Below are 23,655 nucleotides of genomic sequence, written 5' to 3'. Positions count from 1 at the left end.
CTTCTGGAATCTGAGCTCTGACTCCACTTTGCTTTCAGCCTCCATCCGAATCCTGGCGTTGGAGGAAGAAAACCAGACCCTCCAGGGCACAGTCCAGGAGCTGCGGGCGCCTCCCTGGCCCTGCAGGAGAGCAGTGTCAAGTGCACGGAGCTGCAGGAGAAGAACTGGCAGCTCTGGAAGGAGGTAACGCTGGGTGGTGTCCCAAACACACGGGTGAGCTGGGGGCCAGGTGACCAGTGGGGAGACGGGTGTGGGGTTTGCTTTAAAGCCAAGTTCACTTTGTGACCTGACTGTGGGCTGGGTCGTTGGCTCCGCAGGCGGAAGAGTTGGGGATGCAACTACAGAAGGAAAAGGCCAGCAGCCAGCACTTGGAGACCCTCAATGAAGAGCTGGGGGGAGACCTCGAGCAATGGTTCAACATCATACACTCCTTGAAGGCACACAGGGCCGAGCAGGTAGGCCCTCCAGAGCGCATACCCGCCTGGCGCCCTGCCTGCCAGAGGAGCGTCCGGGGGAACAGGTGAGTCCTGGTCATTGATCAGTGATTCCTGGGTGACCAGTTCCCTCGCTCAGCTGCAGCTCAGACCAGCCATTCTAAGCCAGGGCAGGGAGACGGGGCAGGTATGGCCTCCCAGGGATACTGGCCATCTTGTTGACTGACAGGACTAGGGGGAGGAGAAGAGCCAGGCGGTCAGGCTGAGGTAAGTGCTGGCCACTGGTGGGATGACTGGTGGGCTCCCCAGGGCTCCTGTCCCCCCTCCCCTGTGGCCCCTCGTGTTTCCCTTGGACCCTCTGCTTCACAGGGACTGGAAGGGACCCTGGAGACACATTGGGGGGGGGGAGGAGGGGTTGGAGGAGACCCCAGCCCATCCCCACCTCCCTCAGCTCTGCAGAGAGAAGCCACTCACACTGGCTGGCTGTGCAGGCTCCTGTGAGTCTGTGCCTAGCGGGTGTGTTTCCCTCCTCAGGCAGCAGGACCAGCTCCAACAGGAGGAGTTGCTCCAGGAGCTGAGGAACCCCCTGACCACCAAGAAGGAGGCCCTGCAGCAGGAGCAGCAGGCCAAGGCCCTGGCCGCACAGGAGAACGAGAGGCTGCGGCAGGAGGTAGACAGGTAACCGCCTCCGCCCCTGCAGGGCAGCTTATGAATGGGAGAGTTTACATTGTTAAATCCTCAGAACCTGCTGCATATGTTGCAGTGCAGGCGTGTCTCAGCTCAGACTGGCTGCGTGGTCAGTGCTCAGTGGCCACACCTGGCAGTGGCTGCCTGACTGGAAAGTGCACTTGGCCATCCCCATGTCGTGGGCCATGTTGGACCGTCCGACTGGTGTGATCACACCGAAATGGCATCTCTGTGATGTTGACTTTTCCTTCTTTTGGGAGCAGATTCCCAGCAGTGGAGTCACAGGGGCGTGTGGTGTGGGAGACACTGATCTGGGTTTTAGTGCTCACGTGCATGAGGCAGACTTGGGAAGAAGAGAAATGTCACTTCAGGAGCCAGATCAAGATGTTGGCTGAGCAGAACTGGATCCTTCTAGAAGACAGTACGGAGAACAAGTCTCAGTGCATGTAAGGGGCGGGGCTCACACACGCCTGTCCACACAGGGCTCCTGGCGTCAAGCTCCATGCCCAGGCCTCGAAAGTCTGGGCAGAGAGCCCCCTGGCACCCTGCTGTCCCAAGGGCAAGGGACAGCAACAGCCCCCTGGGAAAAAGCGGGGGCACCCAGCTGCCCAGCCACAGCTGCTCAGACCTAGGGTTCGGGGGGAGGGCTGTCTCAAGGCCGGGGGCAGAGAGGGGAAGCGGAGCTCCTGGAATCTGAGCTCTGATTCCACTTTGCTCTTCAGCCTCCATCCGAATCCTGGCGTTGGAGGAAGAAAACCAGACCCTCCAGGGCACAGTTCAGGAGCTGCGGGGCACCTCTCTGGCCCTGCAGGAGAGCAGCTCAAGTGCACAGAGCTGTAGGAGGAGAACTAGCAGCTCTGGAAGGAGGTAACGCTGGGTGATGTCCAGGACACATGGTCGAGCCGGGGGCTTGGTGACCCGTGGGGTGATGGGCGTGGCGTTTGCTTTAAAGCCAAGTTCACTTTGTGACCTGACTGTGGGATGGGTCGTTGGCTCCGCAGGCGGAAGAGTTGGGGATGCAACTACAGAAGGAAAAGGCCAGCAGCCAGCACTTGGAGACCCTCAATGAAGAGCTGGGGGGAGACCTCGAGCAATGGTTCAACATCATACACACCCGAGGGCGCACAGGGCCGAGCAGGTAGGCCCTCCAGAGCGCATACCCCCCTGGCACCCTGCCTGCCAGAGGGAGCGTCCATGGCCACATCCGTGTCCTGGTCATTGATCAGTGATTCCTGGGTGACCAGTTCCCTCGCTCAGCTGCAGCTCAGACCAGCCATTCTCAGGCAGGGCAGGGAGACGGGGCAGGTATGGCCTCCCAGGGATACTGGCCATGTTGCGGATTGACAGGACTGGGGGGAGGAGAGGAGCCAGGCGGACAGGCTGAGGTGAGTGCTGGCCACTGGTGGGATGACTGGTGGGCTCCCCAGGGCTCCTGGCCCCCCTTCCCTGTGGCCCCTCGTGTTTCCCTTGGACCCTCTGCTTCACAGGGACTGGAAGGGACCCTGGAGACACACTGGGGAGAGGGAAGGTGGGCGTCTATGGTTGGAGGTGACCCTTGCCCATCCCCACCTCCCTCAGCTCTGCAGAGAAGCCACTCACACTGGCTGGCTGTGCAGGCTCCTGTGAGTCTGTGCCTAGCGGGTGTGTTTCCCTCCTCAGGCAGCAGGACCAGCTCCAACAGGAGGAGTTGCTACAGGACCTGAGGAACCTCCTGACCACCAAGCAGGAGGCCCTGCAGCAAGAGCAGCAGGCCAAGTCCCTGGCCGCACAGGAGAACGAGAGGCTGCGGCAGGAGGTAGACAGGTAACTGCCTGCACCCCTGTAGGGCAGCTTATGAATGGGAGAGTTTACATTGTTAATTCCTCAGAACCTGCTGCATATGTTGCAGTGCAGGCGCGTCTCAGCTCAGACTGGCTGCGAGTTCAGTGCTCAGTGGCCACACCTGGCAGTGGCTGCCTGACTGGAAAGTGCACTTGGCCATCCCCATGTCGTGGGCCATGTTGGACCGTCCGACCGGTGTGATCACACCGAAATGGCATCTCTGTGCTGTTGACTTTTTCTTCTTTTGGGAACAGATTCCCAGCAGTGGAGTCACAGGGGCGTGTGGTGTGGGAGACGCTGATCTGGGCTTTAGTGCTCACGTGTATGAGGCAGACTTGGGAAGAAGAGAAATGTCACTTGATCAGGAGCCAGATCAAGATGTTGGCCGAGCACAACCGGAGCCTTCTACAAGACAGTGCAGAGAACAAGGCTCAGTGCATGTAAGGGGCGGGGCTCACCCATGCCTGTCCACACAGGGCTCCTGGCGTCCAGCTCCATGCCCAGGCCTCCACAGTCTGGGCAGAGCGCCCAGAGCACCCTGCTGTCCCAAGGGCAAGGGACAGCAACAGCCCCCTGGGAAAAAGCAGGGGCACCCAGCTGCCCAGCCACAGCTGCTCAGATCTAGGGCTCGGGGTGAGGGCTGTCTCAGGGTTGGGGCAGAGAGGGGAAGCGGAGCTCCTGGAATCTGAGCTCTGACTCCACTTTGCTCTTCAGCCTCCATCCGAATCCTGGCCTTGGAGGAAGAAAACCAGACCCTCCAGGGCACAGTCCAGGAGCTGCGGGCACCTCCCTGGTCCTGCAGGAAAGCAGCATCAAGTGCATGGAGCTGCAGGAGAACTGGCAGGTCTGGAAGCGGATAACACTGGGTGGTGTCCGGGAAACATGGGCGAGCCGGGGGATTGGAGACCCGTGGGGTGACAGGTGTGGGTTTTGCTTTAAAGCCAAGTTCACTTTGTAACCTGACTGTGGGCTGGGTTGTTGGCTCCGCAGGCGGAAGAGTTGAGGATGCAACTACAGAAGGAAAAGGCCAGCAGCCAGCACTTGGAGACCCTCAATGAAGAGCTGGAGGCAGGCCTCGAGCAATGGTTCAACATCATACACACCCTGAGGGCACACAGGGCCAGGGCATCCTTCTGTTTCCTGGAATGGGTCTTGCTTTCTGCAAGGAGGGGCGTTTGGCTTTTGTTGGCTTTTTAAAGACACAGCCATTTGCCAGACAATTCTGCATCTGCTTTTAGAATTAAGTTCAATTTAAAAACATGACAGGGGCACCAAGGGAAGGAATTCAGCTCCCAGGCTGAGCCCTTCCTGTGTCTGATTTCCCCTTGATGGGCTGGAGGAGGGCTGTGGGTGCGCCGTGGCTGTCCTCCCTCTGCCGACAGGACACACACCTGGCTGTGGTGTAGGCCCTGTGAGGCCCGCAGAACCAGTGACCCGATGGCCAGGAACCAGGAGGCGTGATGGGCTGTGAGCAGAGCTGTGTGCACCCCACATAGGTGTTGAGGAACTTTATGGAGGCGGAGAAGGCAGCAGGTGGTGGGAGTTGGAATTCTGCTGCTGACCTGGATGGGACAAGGCTGTCCAGTGGGGCAGGAGGCGGGGGAGGTGAAGTTGGAGCGTGGTGTGGTCTGTGTGCAGGGAAGTGCCGGCAGTGGCAGAAGGGACGGCTGGGGCAGGCGGCGCTCAGCTGTGGAAGGCATCCATGTCTCACTAATGATTGGGATTCACTGGGAGTGAGTGTTTAAGAGATGCCGGCCAGCAAGTCTGAGGGAGCTGCCAGAGATGAGGCAGGAGGAAGAGGCTGGGTGCTGGACACCTTGTGGTTTGGACGTCAGGTAATCCGAATGCATCTGGTGGGTCCAGGGTGGTCTTCACCCCTCGGTGCTGTGCTGCTAGACTGTCCTTGCTTGTGATCGGGAATGACTGGCCGTGAGAGACAGAGACGTGGTCACAGTGACCACAGGGGCACGGGCCCAGCCTCCAAGGTCATGGTGATGCTTCACTGTTCTCCGAGATTGTGTACAAGGGGCTCACCACCTACCAAGGATGGTTTACATGGAAAACCACACTATAGTTTTAGAGTAGAAATGACTGTGGCCTGAAATGGGCTCTCTATAATGCAGCTGGTAAAAATGACCCAACAGAGGGCAGGCAGGTGCTAACTAGAAGAGCAGGGCCTGGTACCCATGAGGATGATCTGATGATGGTTCTGCATTAGACAGTGTCTGCAGGAGGCCAGGGAGTTGGCAGGCTTCCTGGGTCTGCTTCGAGCGGAGTCTTCCACAGCCCGGGGAAGGTTGCGGGGCCTGTCCTCCGTGAGTTTGTGTGCCTAGGGGTGGGGGGTCGGTCAGAGCCAGACAGGAAAGGGCTCTAGCATAAGGCCCAGCAGCAGGGCTGTGGGAAGAGAACACAAACTAGAAGAACAGACGCCGAGCCACAGATGCTGGGAGCAGAGCAAGGTCAGCAGTCAGGGGCCCAGCGGTTTGTGAGCCATCACTGTTCACGGGCTGCTCACTTCATGGTGACTCTCAGAAGAGCCCTCGAATTAGGTGGGACCTCATCAGCTTCAAGGCCGAAGGAGCCTGAGCAGCTGCCTCAACCCAGCAGAATCATTTTCAAGCAAGAGAACCAGGGTCTGACCTGTCAAGGCCCAGGCATTTCTGAGCTGAGGTTCAGATGGTTCAAGGTTTGCTCTCCTGAGATGATGTACAGCCTGTTCCTCGATGCTTCAGCAGGTCTTCTCGACATGTAGGGTTCCCAGACCCATGACACGTGCTTCCATCTCCATATTTCCAACTCCATGATCACGATGGTCATGAGCACCATGATGTCTGAGTCCCAGAAAAATGCCGGCTTTTCTCCGCCAGTTCCCAGCCTGGGCCAGTGAGTCAATTTTGAATCAAGTCTGTTTTTTCTTTCCCCTCCATTATAGAGACAAGTCCAGTGCCTTACATACAATAAAGGAAGAAGAATACAGAATTACGGATCCACAGAAGTGCCGGGATCCTGTTCCCAAGAAGTGAGTTGATTCAAGCAGCAGTAACTTAAACACAGAACAGGAAGCTTGCATGTTCACGAGTGGGGAAAGCTGTAGCATCTAGAGCAGTGAGCAGTTTGTTGGGTCTGCATCTTCTACTCCATGGCAGGTCCCTCCCAGCACTGAGCCAATTCAGAGTTTCTTTCCATCCTGCCCTCAGGGTTCTCCTGTGAGGGATGGTGAATGCCAGCTGGCCATGAGCTTGTTTAAGGGAACAGAGAGTCTGTGGTTTAGAGCCACTAAAGCAGGAGTATCAGGTTTTGTCTCAAGGTTTCAGGACCTAGAAAACCATGTATTTGTTTGGGAAGGAAGCTTGAGTCAGACACCTGGACCAGCACGCATGGTCTTCAACCACAGGAACTCAGTCTTCCCTATATTCTTCTGGAGTCACTGGACCCCAGGGTGATTCACAAACACATTCCCTTCTCCAGAGATCAGCAGCCCCGGTTGTGGGCCGGCTTGGTCCCCGAGACTTCAGGCCACTGTCCTGCAGGACTTCCCCTAGGCTGGGGCCTGAGCCCCGGGTGCTGGGCCTTCACATTGTCCTGTGCCAGCAGAGCCTTGAGGTCAAATCACCATGAGTCCTGCAAGGCCTCTCTGCTGAAATCATAGAATTTCCGCTCTCCCACCTGTCCCTTCTGTTGACAGGGACATTGAAGCATCGAAGAGGAAAGGAAGCGAGTTGAGTAAGCACAGTGCTGCTCCGCGGCAGAGCCAGGATTAGAACCCAGATGAGGTCCTTCTTATGACATTGGAAAGCCTCCATTTCTGGTTAGCTGCAATTTATTGCCCTTTACATCCACTGTTTTCATTTATTTCTACTTTCTTTAAACTTCAAACGAGGATACTTTTTGAGAAATATAGAATTCTCCTCACGTGCTAAGTAAAGCACTGGCACAAGGTGCCACTATATTCATTGAATGGAGTCAGAGCATAAATGACTCACTGAGTCCTGATTCTGGTTTTGCCCTGCGCAATGTTTCCATCACTCCTGAGCTGGAGAGGATTTGCATTTTCCAAGTACATTTAGGAAATGTGGTTTCATTTGTTATCGTGTGGGTTTTTTTTCCCCTTTCTCTCTTGGGTTATCCGGGGATAACAATTTAGCAACTGGGTGCAAAGAGAGTCACTTTTGGAGAAGCAAAAGCAAGGACAAGTCTCCCGTAGGCTGCCCAGCTCTGTCTAAATGTCTAAGATTCTGGTCTTCCGCTGACATGCCACCCTCTCCTAACTAGCCTCTCAGTTTTTTCGACACTAAGGGTTTCCAAACCTTTCCATTTATTAGTGTCTTCACCATATACCCTCCTTCATTTCTGAAATGAAATAAAAAATCACAAAAGAAACAGTACATAAAACCCACAAATAACAAAATACTCCAGTACCTAAAGGCCAGATGACACAGAGTGGATGCCTCCTGCTGACCCCAAGCTGAAGTAGCCAGGGTGGGTTCTGATTTCAGAAGAGATGAGTGGTCACAGCCTCTGGGCCGGACTCCAGCACAGTGCAGTTTTCCAGGAGCCTCGGGACACACACACAGGTCCTTGGCCCACAATGTCCGTGCTCAGCAAGTCCCCTGGCTGACTGCTACCCCTTCTTGAGGACCTGCAGCGTGAAGGTCATGCCCGTGTGCAGTGCAGAGCTCATCAGTGGTCACTGTGCTTCTTCACATGTGCGGCCTCCATTGGAAGATTTTTTCTTAAGAGCTATTTTTGAGCAGCTAAGTCACAAACCACTGCCCTTTACTCCAAGTTCATTGTCAGAGCAGGGAATCGTTGGCTTTTGCAGATAAGTCCCTTTTTAGATACGTTTTATGTTTTGAAGTATTTATTGCTCCACTCAAGCATTTTGAATAATTGGATCCAGGTTGCCGAGCCAGGATTCAGTCCAGAGTGACATTGGGGCTGTGCTAAGGGTGTGCGACATCTTGGATGTATCAGTGAGAGGAGCAGTGGACAGACAGAACATCAGCTCACAGTCACTGACAGAGCTGGGAGTGCTGGTCCAGATGCCTTGAGCTACTGCCTTGTGTTGTCTTCAGCTGTCCTTGTACCATCTCTCTGATTTTGCCCTGCTTATATCACCTCTGTGATTACTTACATCTTTCCCCTCAAATCGACTCACCATTTCCACTTGCCTTTATTTTACAAGGAAAGGTTATTATCGGTCCTGTCAATGGCAAAGCACTGTCACCATAAAACAAGGTCCCCATCAAAGTAAATGCGTGACCATCACACTGTCCCATTTGGTGGGTGCAGCACTGACTTGATCTCATGCATCTGCTCTGATTCCTGGGCTGCCAGGTCCTGGGCTGCCCTTCGCCTTCTCCCGAGCTAGTTGCTGGGAAGTCGCACTATCTCTGCCTTTGCTGCAGTCTGCACATCTCCTCCTCTGTGCTCCGCATGCTGACTTCATACACTGGATGCTTGTCTGGTCCATTGCACAAGACTTAAAGCCAAATTTTCCCAATTTCAAGTGGTAAGAGGTGGGTGCTTCAAACTTCACGGTGAGTGTAGACACTGAGTGTCTGTGCGGCGGGGGAAGAGGTCCAGGGAGAGTGCGGAAGGAGCAGGAATCCCAACAGAGGGCGTGGCTCTGGGCGCACAGTCCTCAGGCGGCCTGGAGCCAGACTCTGGGCAAAACAGCCTTGTCCTAATGCTCCTAGAACTCCAACCGCATGCATTTCTCAATGGTATTTGGAGAGCCTATCCCCTGTCTTACTACAAGGTACTTGAAGGTCTTTTAGGGGTTTTTCCCTAATTCTTTTTTCTTCAATTACCTTTGACAAGAGTCTATGTTCATGGTAGAAAATTCAGAGATTGCAGAAAAGCACAAAATACAAGGTAAAACTGATTTTGCGGTCAAAATCACCATGCAGAGATGAGGATTTTCTCCCAGCTGCTCAGGGCTCACCCTCTGAGCCATGGATAGAGCAAGGGCTGGCCTCCCAGGACCTCCAGCTCAGGTCTGCAGCCAGGGGCTCCCATTCAGACCACAGCCCGTGAGGTGCGCAATCCGGCTTTTGTCCCAGGGCTCCGTGTTCACTGCTGCCTCTGCTTCTAGGCCTTGGTGTGATCGCCCCACCTTGGCATGGGATATTGCAGCCCCATTTGTCGCTGTCCTTCTCTGCCCCAGGCCCTGGGGACCTAATACCAAAGAGAGGGGCACCCAACAGAGGCAGCCTTGACTGCACAGGTGCCTCCGCTGACTCAGCTGCCAAGCCCTAGCCATCCTGACCAAAGGCGCTGTGTGTTGGGGGTGATGCTAGGCTGTGAACAGGCCCCGTAGGAGGGGAAATTTTGGTCCTGGCCACATGGCCTACACAGGGGACATCTGGGGAGGCGGGTAGGGAAAGGGAGGGCTCTCTGAGGACACTCCTGCCCTCACGCCTGCCTTTCACTTCTTCCTCTCTTCTCTGGAGGACACTCCCCCAGTTGCCGAGATGACGTGCTAAGTGATCTCTTCAGAAAGACCACCATCTCCCGATAATCAGAGGCCAGCCGGGCCTACCTGCCAGGAGAGAAGGGGCAGGATGCCCTCCAGCTTGGTGCCCCCTCAGGATGACTGTCCATACCTCTGAGGGGAAGCTGTCTGTAATACTCGTGACTCCAGACACTTTCTGCACTTTGGGAAACAGTGGGTGTTAGGGATGCTCGAGGAGTTCATTGCTCAGGACTCTCCACACAGCCCAGCACTGGCAGCCGCAGCACGGTGGACAAGAAAGGGGGTGAGTCAGCAGAGTCCATGGACTGGCTGTGGGAGAGAGAAAGTTACGCTGGAGAATACAGGAAGAGAGGACATCACTTTAGGACATTAAGCGAGATGTGAAGGTCTTACCTACAGATGCTACAAGTGCAAAAACTTCCAGCATCACATCACAGAAGTCTCTGAGCCTCATCAAGGAGCCCCCACTCCTGAGAGAAAACAATGGCCATGTCCTCAAAGTTCATATCCTGTGGTAATGGGGACAGTCAGTTCTTGATCAGCTTCTCTCCTACGATTTTATATGCATCATACTCCCCACCCTCCATACCCAGTGGCTCCCTCTACTCCCCACATCAGAAAAGACACCAGGATTTAGTCTCATCAAAGTCAATTTCTTCTTTCATTTCACCCTTTCGCCCCCACCCCAGAACGCTAAGGCCACCACTTTGCAGTACCTGCCCCACATAATTCTTTGAAACACACTTCTCTTACACGGCTTCATTCTCAGAGGCATTACTTCAGAGATAACATAAATCTGCTATTGTGAGAACTGGTTGTTTCCTAATCACCTTCTTTTCCAAAATTATAGTTCACCACCTTCATAATCTATTTCTGTATTACCCTTCTCCCTTACGCAAGTGGAGATTTCCAAGCCTGAGTGACACTGATGTATGCTGCCTCGTTCCTATGGATCACTCTAACAGCCCTAAACAACAGGCAGGTGGGTAGATAAATGGCATCTACACTCTGGACCTGGCATGTAGCACCACCTACTCACACCATACACAGGAATAAACTCAAAATGGATAAAAGACTTAAATGTATGAGTGGAAACCATTAAAATCTTAGAATCTTAGAAGAATCCATAGGCAGCAAAATCTCAGACAATTCCCGTGGCAATATGTTTACAGATACATCCCCCAGGACAATGGAAACTAAAGAGAAAATAAACAAACGGGACTACATCAAAATAAAAAGCTTCTGTACAGCAAAAAGAAACCATCAACAAAACACGAAGAGAGCCCACTGCATGGGAGAACATATTTGCTAATGTTACATCCAGTAAGGATTTAATCTCCAAAATATAAGGAACTCATACAACTTAACAAAAGGAAGATACACAATGGAGTCAAAAATGGGCAAAGGACCTAAATAGATACTTTTTGAAACAGGACATACAGAAGAGGCCAAGAGACATATGAAAACATGCTCAAAGTCACTAATCATCCCAGAAATGTAAATCAAAATGACAATGAGGTACTATCTCACACTTGTGAGAATGGCTATCATCAACAAATCAACAAACAACAAGTGCTGGTGAGGATGTGGAGAAAGAGGAACCCTCGTGCACTGCTGGTGAGAATGCAGACTTGCACAGCCACGGGTGTGTGTGTGTGTGTGTGTGTGTGTGTGTGGCGGGGGGAATACGACAACAATATGGAGTTTCCTCAAAGAATTTAAAATGGAAATTGCATTTAACTCAGAAATCCCACTTCTGGGAATACATTCCAAAAAATCAGAAACATCAACGAGAAAGAATACAGTAGGTCCTTGGGCTATGTCTGAGATCTGTTCCTATGGTGTGATGTAACGAGACTTTCACCATAAGTCAAAACCCACTTACATAAGCACCTACGTCACTCATATGGAGCTGATACACAGCAGTAATGAAGTGAAACAGTAAAAAATATATTTTAAAAAAATGAAAATAAATCAGTTCTTGTGAACCAAAAAAAGAGTTAATAAAAAAAAAAATGACTCGAAAAAAAAGAAGATAATTCCTGACCTTCACTTGTGGTAAATAAATAAAAAAAAACATAAAGCCCGTATGTACATATGTCGGAATGACGGAAATTTTTGTTTTATAAGTAAATGGGAGATGGTGATGTAACCACAAAACGACCTATGTCAGACGAGACATAACCTGAGAACTGTCTGTATATGCAACCCTATGTTTACAGCAGCACAATGTACAATAGCTAAGATTTGGAAACGGCCTAAGTGCCCATCAACAGATGAGTGGATTAAAAAAACTGTGGTACATCTACACAATGGAACACTACGTTGCTAAGAAAAAGAACTCTTACCATTTGGAACAGCACGGATGGACCTAAACTAAATAAGCCAATCAGAGAGAAATAAATATCACATGATCTCACTCATTTGTAGAACATAAGGAACAACATAAACAGATGAAACAAAAATAAATCCAGATACATGGAAGCATTGAACAGTCAACCTCAGATGTAAGACAGGGGAGAGGAGGAGGGGTAGGTAAGATGTCAACCAAAGTACTTGTGTAGATGCATATAAGCATAACCAATGGGGACAGACAGTAGGGGGTTGAGGCCTGTGCTGGAGGGTGAGAGTGGGCAGGAGAGGTCAATAGGGAAAAAGGAGACGTATGTAAGACTTTCAATAATAAAGAATTTTTATAAACACACAAAAGACCACAATCAGACCTCAGATATCCAGAGCCCACCTCCACTGCTGCTGCACTTGATGTCCCTGCAGCAGTCACAGCCAACATCTCTCCACTTACCCGTCACTCAAGTCCCAGCCCCGATGGTCCTCTGCACCAAGCCCAGTGAGTCTCACACATGACCACTCAAGCCTCTAAGCCAGCTGTGGGCAAACTACGACCTGCGGGCCGGATCCGGCCCGTTTGAAATGAATAAAACTAAAGAAAAAAAAAAAAAAAGACCATACCCTTTTATGTAATGATGTTTACTTTGAATTTATATTAGTTCACACAAACACTCCATCCATGCTTTTGTTCCGGCCCTCTGGTCCAGTTTAAGAACCCATTGTGGCCCTCGAGTCAAAAAGTTTGCCCACCCCTGCTCTAAGCTAATCCACAAGATTGACTGCAACACCCCAGGTCACACCAAGGGTCACAGCAAAACCCTGGTGAGTGTTTAGAGAATATGTACCAACTCTCATCTCCTCTTGTTGGAATTACTCTTCAGCCTCCAATTCATCTCACGTCCACTCATCTTTTAAAGGCCTTGGTCACTGGGAAACCATTCTCTCCCCAACACTCTACATGACCACTCAGTCCCTATGCTGTGCTGTGACACCCACCTCCCACAAACAGGGGTCCCGGCAGGAAAGCCAGTCCTTAGACCCACACTGTCCCATCTGAGCAACTATTACCATTATCATCCTGAGCGTGATTCCTTATATATTGTCATTTTTATTGATTTCAGAGAGGAAGGAAGAGGGAGAGAGACATAGAAACATCAATGATGAGAATCATTGATTGGCTGCCTCCTGCACGCCCCCTACTGGGGATGGATTCCACAACCTGGGCATGTGCCCTTGACTTGAATCAAACCTGGGATCTTTCAGTCCATAGGCTTAGCTCTATCCACTGAGCAAAACCAGCTAGGGATGCCTAACCGGTTTGGCTCAGTGGATAGAGCGTCAGCCTGCGGACTGAGGGGTCCCAGGTTCGATTCCGGTCAAGGGCATGTACTTTGGTTGCGGGTGCATGGGGGGGGGGGGGGGGGCGGGGGCGGGGCAGCTGAATTGATGTTTCTCTCTCATCGATGTTTCTTACTCTCTATCCCTCTCCCTTCCTCTCTGTAAACAACCAATAAAATATATTTCTTTAAAAAAACCAGCTAGGGCCCATTATTCCCTATACTGAGGTCATCTACAGCCCTGGCTGATGGGTCTCAGTTGCTTGAGCATCAACCCATGATGCACTGAGAGGCTGCAGGCCTCTGTCCGGTCAGGTCACATGCCTGCAACAGATTGATCCTCGTTTCTCCCTCATGGATGTTTCTCCCCCCCTCCCCCCGCCCTCCCCCCATCTATACCTAAAATAAATACATTTTTAAATGGACACCTGCCCGTTCCTGAACCAGCTCACTCCTCACTCTGAGCCTTTGCACATTCTGGTCCCTGTGTCTGGGAGGAACCCCCACCTCTCACTCCACTCGTTGCCAGAACCAGGGTCCACGTCATAAAGCCCCAGCCGCGGCCTCAGGACTCTGGGCTGAGTGTCCCCAGGTCCCAGGGCGGGAGGAGGGGCCGACAGCCCAGGACCCCACGACCTCAGAGGCCACCAGAGAGTGAGGCCCTGACAGGAGCCCCGCAGCCCCGTCCCCCAGCGGCTCTGCGCCCGCAGGAACCGGCGGGAACTAAAGGGCTGAGGGCCGGGCACCCACCCCAGGACCCAGGGGCTCCGGCTGCTCAGGGCCCCGGCCCCGCCCCGGGGGGGTGATGCCCGCCGCCCTCGGGGCTCAAGGCCCCTCTTTGCTCACAACCACCCCGGCCCCGGCGCCCGGAGCAGGAAGTGAACCTCCCCCAGGACCCGCCGCTCGTCCTCTCCGTCGCCTTTAGACACAAACCAGGCCTGGGTGCCCCCTCCCGGCTCAGCCCCCCACGGCCTCCCCCGGCGGCCCCGCAGCCCGGCGCCCTCCCTCCCCTCACACTCCGGGGCCCCACGGGGACTCACTGCGCCGGGCGCTGCGCCCTGGGCGGCGGGACCCGAGCGGCGCCGGCCCCGAAGCTGGAGGGTCCGATGGGGTGAGGCCGAGGGGCCTCTGTCCGCGGAGAGGAGTCGGGGAGGCTCGGGGACCCCAGTCCCGGGTGTTGGGGCTCAACCCGCCTCAGGCCCGCCCTGCGCAGCGGGGACGCTGCCTCCCCCGACCCCTCCTTTGGCCACCAACGCTCAGGCGCGCGCTGAGCCCCGCAGGTCCGTTACCGGAAACCACAATGTCCGCCTCGAGGACGATACCGGAAGTCCCGCCCTAACCGAACCTTCAGGAACCCACACGCGCCCACCTCAGCGGACGCGGGCGCAGTGCCTTCTGGGTGATGTAGTTTTCTCCCACCGCCCTGGCCGTGACCTTGGGGAGTGAAGGTGACTTGGCGCTGCCAGGGGCGCTGGGGGAGGAGATGGGGCCAGAGGCCGGGTTCACGGGGACAGACCGACAGGCCCCCCAGGGGACTGGGGACGGGGAGAGACCCCCAAAGGACATAGGCACAGGGAATGTGTGACATCTCAACACCATCGACAATAAAAAATACACATTACATTTTATTAAAAATATACAATAGAGCTCAGCCGGGGCCTTCGCTCTAGGCCTGTCCTTCCTCCTCCTGCAGCTCAAGGAGACCTGCCGCCTCCACCTGCCCCTGCCCTTTGGACTGGGCGGCTGCTGCGTCTTGCGGGGTGAACGCACCAGGCTCCCGCCATGCAGGGCACCTACGGCTCACACCCCTCCTCTTCCTTCCTTCCCTGTTGGCAGCCCACAGGCTCCCGGTCCCGGCACTTGCAGGAGGGGAGCTGGCGCCCCCTAGTGTCCTCACCCACATGACGCAGGATTCATGGCTGAGTGTCTCTTCAAGGTCCCAGGTCCCAGGGAAAGAAGGGGCTGGACAGCCCCAGGACCCCAGTACCTCAGAGGCCACAGAGTGTGAGGCTCTGAAATCAGCCCCACAGCCCAGTCCCCTCAGTGGCTCTGCACCACCAGGAACCGGTGGGAACTAAAGGGCTGTTGAGGGTCTGGCACCCACCCCAGGAACCGGGGGCTCCGCCTGCTCAGGGCCCTGGCCCAGCCCCAGGGCCAGGTGTTGCCCGGCTTCCTCGGGGCTCAGTCCAGGACGCACCTGCCAGTGACCTCATCACCTACAGGGTCCTGCTTACCGCCCTCCTGCTGGCCTCTCCCTTCTAGACTGTTCTTCCTCTGGGCATTTTTGGGAAAACATCAGAACCCTGCCTCACACAATGTCCATCTACTGATCACGGCAAACGATGACCCCGGCTTCCTGATAATGAAAGTAAAACTCCTCACGCACAACTTCGCCTCTTGATGTCGCCTTTAGACACAAAAACAGGCCTGGGTTTTGCTGAACAATCCTGGTTCAGCCGCACCACCACGTCCTCACAGAGGCATTGCGTGCGGCCCACAACCCCTTTCCCGGACCACAGGGCACATCACCCACGAAGGACTAACTGTTCTGGACACTGTGACCTGGGCTGCAGAACCAGACACGCGCCAGCACCGTCGGATGGAGGGTAAATGGGATGAGGCTGAGTTGAACCCTTTGAGGAGAGAGGAGTCTGGGAGGCACCGAGGCCTTAATCCCGCCAGTGGGGGCTCCACAAGCCTGACACACCCTGCACAGCCGGGCCGCTGCCCATGAAGCCCCTTCCTGGTTGTAACCCAGTCCTGGACCCTCTGCCTCCATAAACACAATAAAAAGGTCAAAGTAACCACCACATGGAAGATAATGGAAGTCCCACCCAAACCAATAAGCACTGGGACCATGTGCTTCTCCTGGGTTTTCATTGGCTAAACCCAGCCACCATTAGGCACATTGCCCTTTGGGGAATGTAATTTTCCAGGCCCTGCAGATAATGATACCAGGCACTGACCATTGTAAACACTGTTGTTGCAGGCGGTGGTTGGGGCGGGGGGGGGGGCAGTGGCACTGGGAAATGAAGAAGTTAGGATTTGTGGTCTTGACTCAGGAATCTGGAGAGTATTGTCTGCAACTGTTCTCATGTTTAGAAATATTTCAGATTAAGTGAAGCTCAGAATGCTCCTCAGGGTGAAATGCGTTATTTCTATTATTCCTGAAGGCTACAAACCTAAATGGAGATATATATATTTAAATTGACTTTTAGACAGGAAATGAGATGGAAACACTGATTGCCTGCCTCCTGCATCCCCCCCGCCCCCCACTGGCATCTAGCCAGGAAACTGGCTTCTGCCCTCAACAGGATAGGAACAGGCAACCTTTCTGTGCATGAGATGACACTCACACAACAGCCCCACTCCAGCTGTCAGAGCTTTTATTTCTAATTTACAAATTTCACATTTTTACAAGAAACAGCAGGATATGAGACAACATACACAATCCTATCCTATTCATTTAACAACAAAATTTGAGAAGATACAAAGACCAACAAGTCAACATTTCATACAATGTCTGCGTATCTGCAGTCAGCACACATTGTGAAGCTATGGAGCTAAGTTACTCAATGTTCACTACACCTGTGAGGCCCTGGATTCAATGCTTCACAAGAATTATATCACTTAATCCTCTCCGCAAGCTGACATGGCTTAACCATCTATTTCCTGGGGAGGAAACCAGGCTCAGAGACTCAATGTGAACTGCCTGATTGTAGAGGCAATAAAAGGCAGAGCTGGAAGAAAAACAGACAGGTGTCTAATAACAGGGTTCTGTTGTGGCCCATGAGCATAAGAGCTTTGGCTGAAGGAGTTCCCACAATCACCACCTCCATATGGCGTTTCTCCAGTGTGAACCCTCTGATGATGTGTGAGAGCAGTGGCTTCCCTGTATGATTTCCCAGTATCACTGTTTTCATTAGCCTTCTCTCCAAAGTGATCTCTGAGGTGCTGGATGAGGTTACAGCGTTTCCTGAATGACTTCCCACAATCAGTACACTGATATGGCTTTTCTCCAGTGTGAATTCTCTTAAGGTGACTAGAGCAAAATGATTCCCCACATTCACTACACTCATACGGCTTTGCACCAGTGTGCACTCTCTGGTGACTGTTGAAGCTACACTTTTGACTGAATGACTTCCCACAATCACCACACACAGGGCTTTTCACCAGTGTGCACTCTGGTGACTGTTGAGGCCATCCTTTTGACTGAATGACTTCCCACAATCACCACACACATAGGGCTTTTCACCAGTGTGAGTTCTCCTGTGACTGTTGAAGCTACACTTTTGACTGAATGACTTCCCACAATCACCACACACATAGGGCTTTTCACCAGTGTGAGTTCTCCTGTGACTGTTGAAGCTACACTTTTGACTGAATGACTACTTCCCACAATCACCACACACATAGGGCTTTTCACCAGTGTTCACTCTGGTGACTGCTGAGGCTACGCTTTTGGCTGAATGACTTCCCACAACCACCACACACATAGGGCTTTTCACCAGTGTGAGTTCTCCGGTGACTGTTGAGGTTACTCTTTTGGCTGAATGACTTCCCACAATCACCACACACATAGGGCTTTTCACCAGTATGAACTCTCTGGTGTTGAATGAGGGTAGAGCTTTTTCTAAAGAACTTCCCACAATCAGTACACCCATAGGGCTTTTCTCTAATGTTAACTCTCCTATGTCGATTGAGGTTAAATGTATGTCTAGAAACTTTCCCACATTTGTTACCCTCATTATTCACTTCTTCAGAGCAGACACTCTGATGTCGAATGACTTTCCCGTTGTTGCTGGAAGGGTTTTCATGTCCACTCCAATTGTGATGACTTTTTCCACCAACAAATTCCTGTGAAATCTGACTTTCACTGTGTGGCTCCCCAGTGTTGAGAGTTGCCCGGTGCTGGAGAAGCCCTGAGATGCCTGGGGAAACTTTCCCAACCTTTGTATTGGTTGAAGGCACCCAAGATCGGAAGCTGCACCTGGTCACAAACGAGGTCCTGTCCACAGCTTCTTTCCAGGGCTTCTCTCCACTGGCTTCCCTCTGTTGCAGGTGAGGATTTGCACTGAAACAGAAGTCTCTCACACATACGTCACTGAAGAAGGCTTTATGCTCAAAGTCTGCTGCTTGTGACTCAGTCAGGTGCAGAATAGCTTTGATCGTGGAGAAAGAGCGCTCACACAGATGGGTCCTCTGGGTTGCTGGCTCTGTCTTAGAAGCCCTGACCTGTGACTCTCTTTGTACAGATACGCTCTGCTCAGAACAGGCCTCCTCATCTGTTTCATGCCAACAACCTGAAAGACAGAAATGCTGAGGAACTGAGTGTTGGCTGTGGTGACAGAGGAAATCCAATTGCTAAAGTGTTTTACAGATAATCCATATGTTTCCATGCAACTGTCTGAAAATAAGAGAGGTGCAGGAAGGATTAATGAGAGGCTGCTGTGAAGTCTCATCCACTGAACATCACAAAACAGGGAAGGCCTCGCCAGAGTTATGACGCAACACATGGCAGGCAGCTCATGGAAGAGAAGCCAGATCTCCAGCCCAGTCTTCTGCTAACAGCGTTCAGCAGGGCTTCTTTGATGATGACAGGGGCAAGCTGTGCAGATTGATTAGGTCTTATTCCAAGTAAAGTTCAAAAAAGGAGTAACTGCTGTCGAGAACTATTTAAGCACGTACGTGCACCTCATAAGACATGTGCAGGTTAATGTGGGAGATACTGCAGATGCGAGCAGTCAGCACTGGCCCAGATCATCACAGCTTGAACTGTGTTCAGGGAAGAGAATATTGCGGACAGTTGAAGGAGGGTCTTACAAGAACAGCTCATGGTTCATGTCAGTAAAGACCATAACGTGGCACTGGCCGTCACAAAGAACCCTTAGTTAGAGGAAGGAGGGAGAAGCAGAAGCCATGCAGGTGGATCCAGTCACCCTCCCGGGAAGAGTAACTAAAAGCTGGGACCCAGTAAGCTCACTGCAAGGCTCCTGACTCCCAGACACTTGCTACACCTTTGAGGCAGTGGGTGTTAGCGAGGTTCCTAGAGACCTTTGCTCAGGGGTCTCCCCAGAGCTCGCCCCTGCCAGCCATGCCCATTTTACATGACGGTGGGGGAAATTAGCAGAGCCATTGCCTGGCTATGAGAGAGAGAGAAATCTATGTTTGGAGAATGAAGGAAGAGAGGACATCACCTCAGCACACCAAGAGTGATTTGGAGGTCTTACCTACAGATGACACAAGTGCAAACACTTCCAGCATCACTTCGCAGTACAGAAGTCTCTGAGCCTCATCAAGGAGCCCCCACTCCTCCTCAGAGAAGGCAACAGCCACGTCCTCAAAGTCCATATCCTGTCATGATGGGGACAGTACAGTCCATGATCAGTTTCTCTCCCAGGGCTTTATACTCATCATGCTCCACCCCACAACTATTTGCTCCCTCAACTCCACACTTCAGAGGAGACAGCAGGCCTTGTTCCCATGCAAGTCACTCTCTTCTTATATTCCTACTGATGCTGCGTCTTCCCACAGCAATAAAGGCAGTTGAGCAGAGAGAAGATACCTGAGCTCTGGCCTCACACGTAGGCCACACTGCCCCTTGTCAATAACGTGGGTGTCAAGAACATAGGACGGGGAGAGATGTGAGTGATTTCATGCTGCTCTTGTCAGGCAGTCTCCTTGTTGTCCCCCAGATTGTTCCTCAAAGACACCAAATACATGGCATCACACTTCCCCCTCACACCCTCATTCCAGGGGGCTGAGGCCATCAGTTCGCACTACCTGCTGCACATAGTTCTTTGACGACACTTCTCTCACACAGCTTCCTTCCCAGGCGTACAAATTCGAAGGTAACACAGATTTGCCTTGGTGAGCATGAGTGGTTTCCTAATCACCTTCATTTCCAAAACCTTCATCTCCATAACCTATTTCTCTCTCACCCTTCTGCTTTACCCACGCCAGTGGAGAGTTTCAAGCCCAGGTAACATGGCTGTATTGGTATGCTTCCCATTCCTATGGATCAGAACAAAAGGCAGCTGGGTAGGTAAATGGCATCTAAGCTCTGAACCTGGCATGTAGCAACACAACACCCCTCTTTTCAGGCAATTACCTGTATTACCCGCATTATATCACCGAGACGCCAGCAGACATGGGTTCACCCTTCATTTATTCTAAAATCAATGTCAGGGCCCTGTGGCCATGAATTCACAATTCATACTCCCTCACCAAGGGCACATGACTCTTTCTCCCACACCTTGTTCACACCTGCACTCCCACAGCCCCAGCCCCCACAGGCATTTCCTTGGCCTCTTACTCATTACTCAGCAGGTGTGGTCCAGAGAATTCTTGCCAAATTCAAACGGGATCAAGACCTACCCAGACGCTGAGAGTCCACACTCATAGAGGCAGCCTTGAGACCTTCTACGAAGGCCTCTCTCCATGACTCTATTTTCCTTCAACCTCAATTACTGAGAAACACAATCAGATCTCAGATTCCCACAGCCCACCTCCCCTGGTGCTGCACTTCATGTCCCTTCAGCAGTCACAGCCAACATCTCTCCACTTACCCGTCACTCAAGTCCCAGCCCCGATGGCCCGCTGCACCAAGCCCAGTGAGTCTCACAGATGACCACTCAAGCCTCTAAGCTAATCCACCAGTCTGACTGCAACAGCCCAGGCCACACCAAGGGTCCCAGCAAAAATCATGGTGAGTGTTTAGAGAAGTAACTATGTACCAGCCTTAGCCTCATCCTGTGTGAATTACTCTTCAGCCTCCAATTCATCTCATGTCCACTCATCCTTTAAAGGCCTTGACCACTGCAAAGCCATCATCTCTCCTCAACACGCTACATGACCACTCTGTCCCTCTGTTGTGTTATAACACCCACCTCCCACAAATGGGCCCAGCAGGAAACCCGTCCACAGGGTCCCACTGTCCCTGTGAGCTACCACTGCCATTACCATCCTGACCATGGATCCCTGTATCAAAGTGATCTACGGTCCTGGCTGATGGTGTCAGTTGCTTGAGCATCAACCCACCACTGAGAGGTCACAGGTTCCAGCCCTGGTCAGTCACACGCTGGGGCTGAAGCCTGAATTCCCAATAGGGGTTGTATATAAGCACACGAGCCTTCTTTCTTACTCATTGATGTTCTCCGTCTCTCTCCCCCCTTCCTTTCTAAGCCTAATCATGTACATACACATACACACACACACACACATCCTCACCTGAGGACACTTCTCCATTGACTGTAGAGAGCGTGGGAGCGGGAATACAGAGGAAAACATGGGCGCGAGGGAAAGAGCAGATAGGGTGCCTCCTGCCGGACACCCCAGCAGGGCAGGAGCAGGGGAGGAGCCTGCACCCGTGGTTTGTGCCCTTGGCTGCAATCACACCCGGGACATGAGACAGTCAGGCTGACGCTCCCACATCTCACTGCACCGGTTCCCAAAACCAGGGTCCACATCCTAAATCCCTTGTCGCGGCCTTAGGATTCTGGGCCGATTGTCTGTCCAAAGTCCCAGGACCCCACGACCTCAGAGGCCACCAGAGAGTGAGGCCCTGACAGGAGCCCCACAGCCCCGTCCCCCAGCGGCTCTGCGCCCGCAGGAACCGGCGGGAACTAAAGGGCTGAGGGCCGGGCACCCCCCCAGGACCCAGGGGCTCCGGCTGCTCAGGGCCCTGGCCCCGCCCCGGGGGGGTGATGCCCGCCGCCCTCGGGGCTCAAGGCCCCTCTTTGCTCACAACCGCCCCCGGCCCCGGCGCCCGGAGCAGGAAGTGAACCTCCTCCCGGACCCGCCGCTCGTCCTCTCCGTCGCCTTTAGACACAAACCAGGCCTGGGTGCCCCCTCCCGGCTCAGCCCCCCACGGCCTCCCCCGGCGGCCCCGCAGCCCGGCGCCCTCCCTCCCCTCACACCCCGGGTCCCCACGGGGACTCACTGCGCCGGACGCTGCGCCCTGGGCGGCGGGACCCGAGCGGCGCCGGCCCCGAGGCTGGAGGGTCCGATGGGGTGAGGCCGAGGGGCCTCTGTCGGCGGAGAGGAGTCGGGGAGGCCCGGGGACCCCAATCCCGCTGGTTGGGGGTCAACTGGCCTCAGAGACACCCTGCCCAGCGGGGACGGTGGCTCCACTACCTCCACCTACTCGTCACCAGAGCGGGAAAGCTTGAGACTCCCTGAACCCACGTGAGTTTTCAAAATGGCTGACAGGAGAACTCCGGATGTCCCCCCCTAACCGGATGTGCAGGCACCAAAAAGCTGCTAACAGCCTGAGGCATGCGCGCAGTGCTTTCTGGGTAATGTAGTTTTCGCATCGACCAGAGGCGGGCTCATCCCAGCCAGTGACCTTGCTGAGTATGGGTGTTGAGGCCCCACAGGTGGTGCAGGAGGACAAGATGGGACTGGAGGTCGGCATAACTGGTGATACTGACAGATCTCTGAGGCCTGGAATAGATCCACCAAAATATATATATACAGGGGGAATTGGGAGACATCTGTAATACTATCAACAATAAAAAATACAAATATTTTTTAAAAAATTTTCCAAATACTATAGCCCAGCTGGTGTGGTTCAGTGGTGGAGCATTGACCTATGAACCAGAAAGTCATGGTTCTATTCCTGGTCAGGGCACAAACATGGGTTGCAAGCTCAATTTCCAGGGAGAGGGGAGGTACAGGAAGCAGCCTATTTGTGATTCTCTCTCATCATTGATGTTTCTATCTCTCTCTTTCTTTTCCTTCCTCTCTGAAATCAATTAAAATATTTTTTTGAATGTATGAATTAAATAAATTATACGTAAATAAAAATTTAAAATAGGTTTAAAATTTGAGGATCCCAATAATTTTACTGCGTTATTATGAAAGTTCTGGGATTTATTTGTTGCCACTGAATCATTTTGTTGGAAATAAAATACAATGATGTGCTACTGAAATATCTTATCATGTCAATGTTCAATGCTATCATTTTGGCAGTTTAAAACTGACCATGAAGAGAGTATTTATGCCAGAGAAATTGATAAATACTGCAAAGGCAGATTTCATTTAATGTACTAAAAAATGCTTAGACTTAAGAGTGGCTCCGAATGCTGTCAATGCACATTAAATGTATAAGTATATAAGTGGGCTTCAGTTGTACATAGCATTAAAACTGAGTAAAACAATTTTCCTTCCAAGATTCAAAAACAAATGCTTCTATATGGCAGGGGAGTCATTTGAGTGACTGGGGAATGAGGGAAATTTGAGCAGATGTCTTAGATGCTGCACGGTCCTCCTTCGGTTAAAATAATAAATTTATTTAAACAATTTGAAAAAGATTCTCAGCAGACATTTTAACAAATGAGATAAAGACAATGCAAATAAATGTTTGAAAAAAGGTTCACCATAAAAAAACTCTTAGGTAGATGGAATTAAAATGAAAGCGAGTTAACATTATATGCATTTCCAGGGTTACTATTTGAAAAGGTTAACCACTGTATGTCCTTGGAGGGTAGCAGAAAAATTGGAATTTTTATATACTGTGGGTTAGGGGAAATGCAAAGGGAATGACCAG

General features: G+C 52.4%; 1 protein-coding gene and 1 pseudogene across 1 annotated transcript in view; both read right to left on the bottom strand.

Annotated features, from left to right (window-relative positions):
* Positions 1-22,093, bottom strand: part of LOC138999431 (zinc finger protein 211-like) — a 36,210-nt gene extending 14,117 nt beyond the window's left edge. Inside the window, exon 1 of the mRNA XM_070401520.1 lies at positions 22,048-22,093. The gene's annotated coding sequence lies outside the window, so the exon portion shown is untranslated. The remainder of the gene's footprint in view (positions 1-22,047) is intronic.
* LOC139000367 (zinc finger protein 551-like) lies at positions 16,592-19,457 on the bottom strand (annotated as a pseudogene).
* Positions 22,094-23,655: the final 1,562 nt, after the last annotated feature.

Source organism: Myotis yumanensis, unplaced genomic scaffold, assembly GCF_028538775.1.
Source record: "Myotis yumanensis isolate MYYU_CA2020_CCGP unplaced genomic scaffold, mMyoYum1.0.hap1 SCAF_23, whole genome shotgun sequence".
Taxonomy (NCBI): Eukaryota; Metazoa; Chordata; class Mammalia; order Chiroptera; family Vespertilionidae; genus Myotis; species Myotis yumanensis.
Note: the sequence above shows the minus strand (reverse complement) of the source record. Positions and strands in the feature narration are given on the sequence as shown.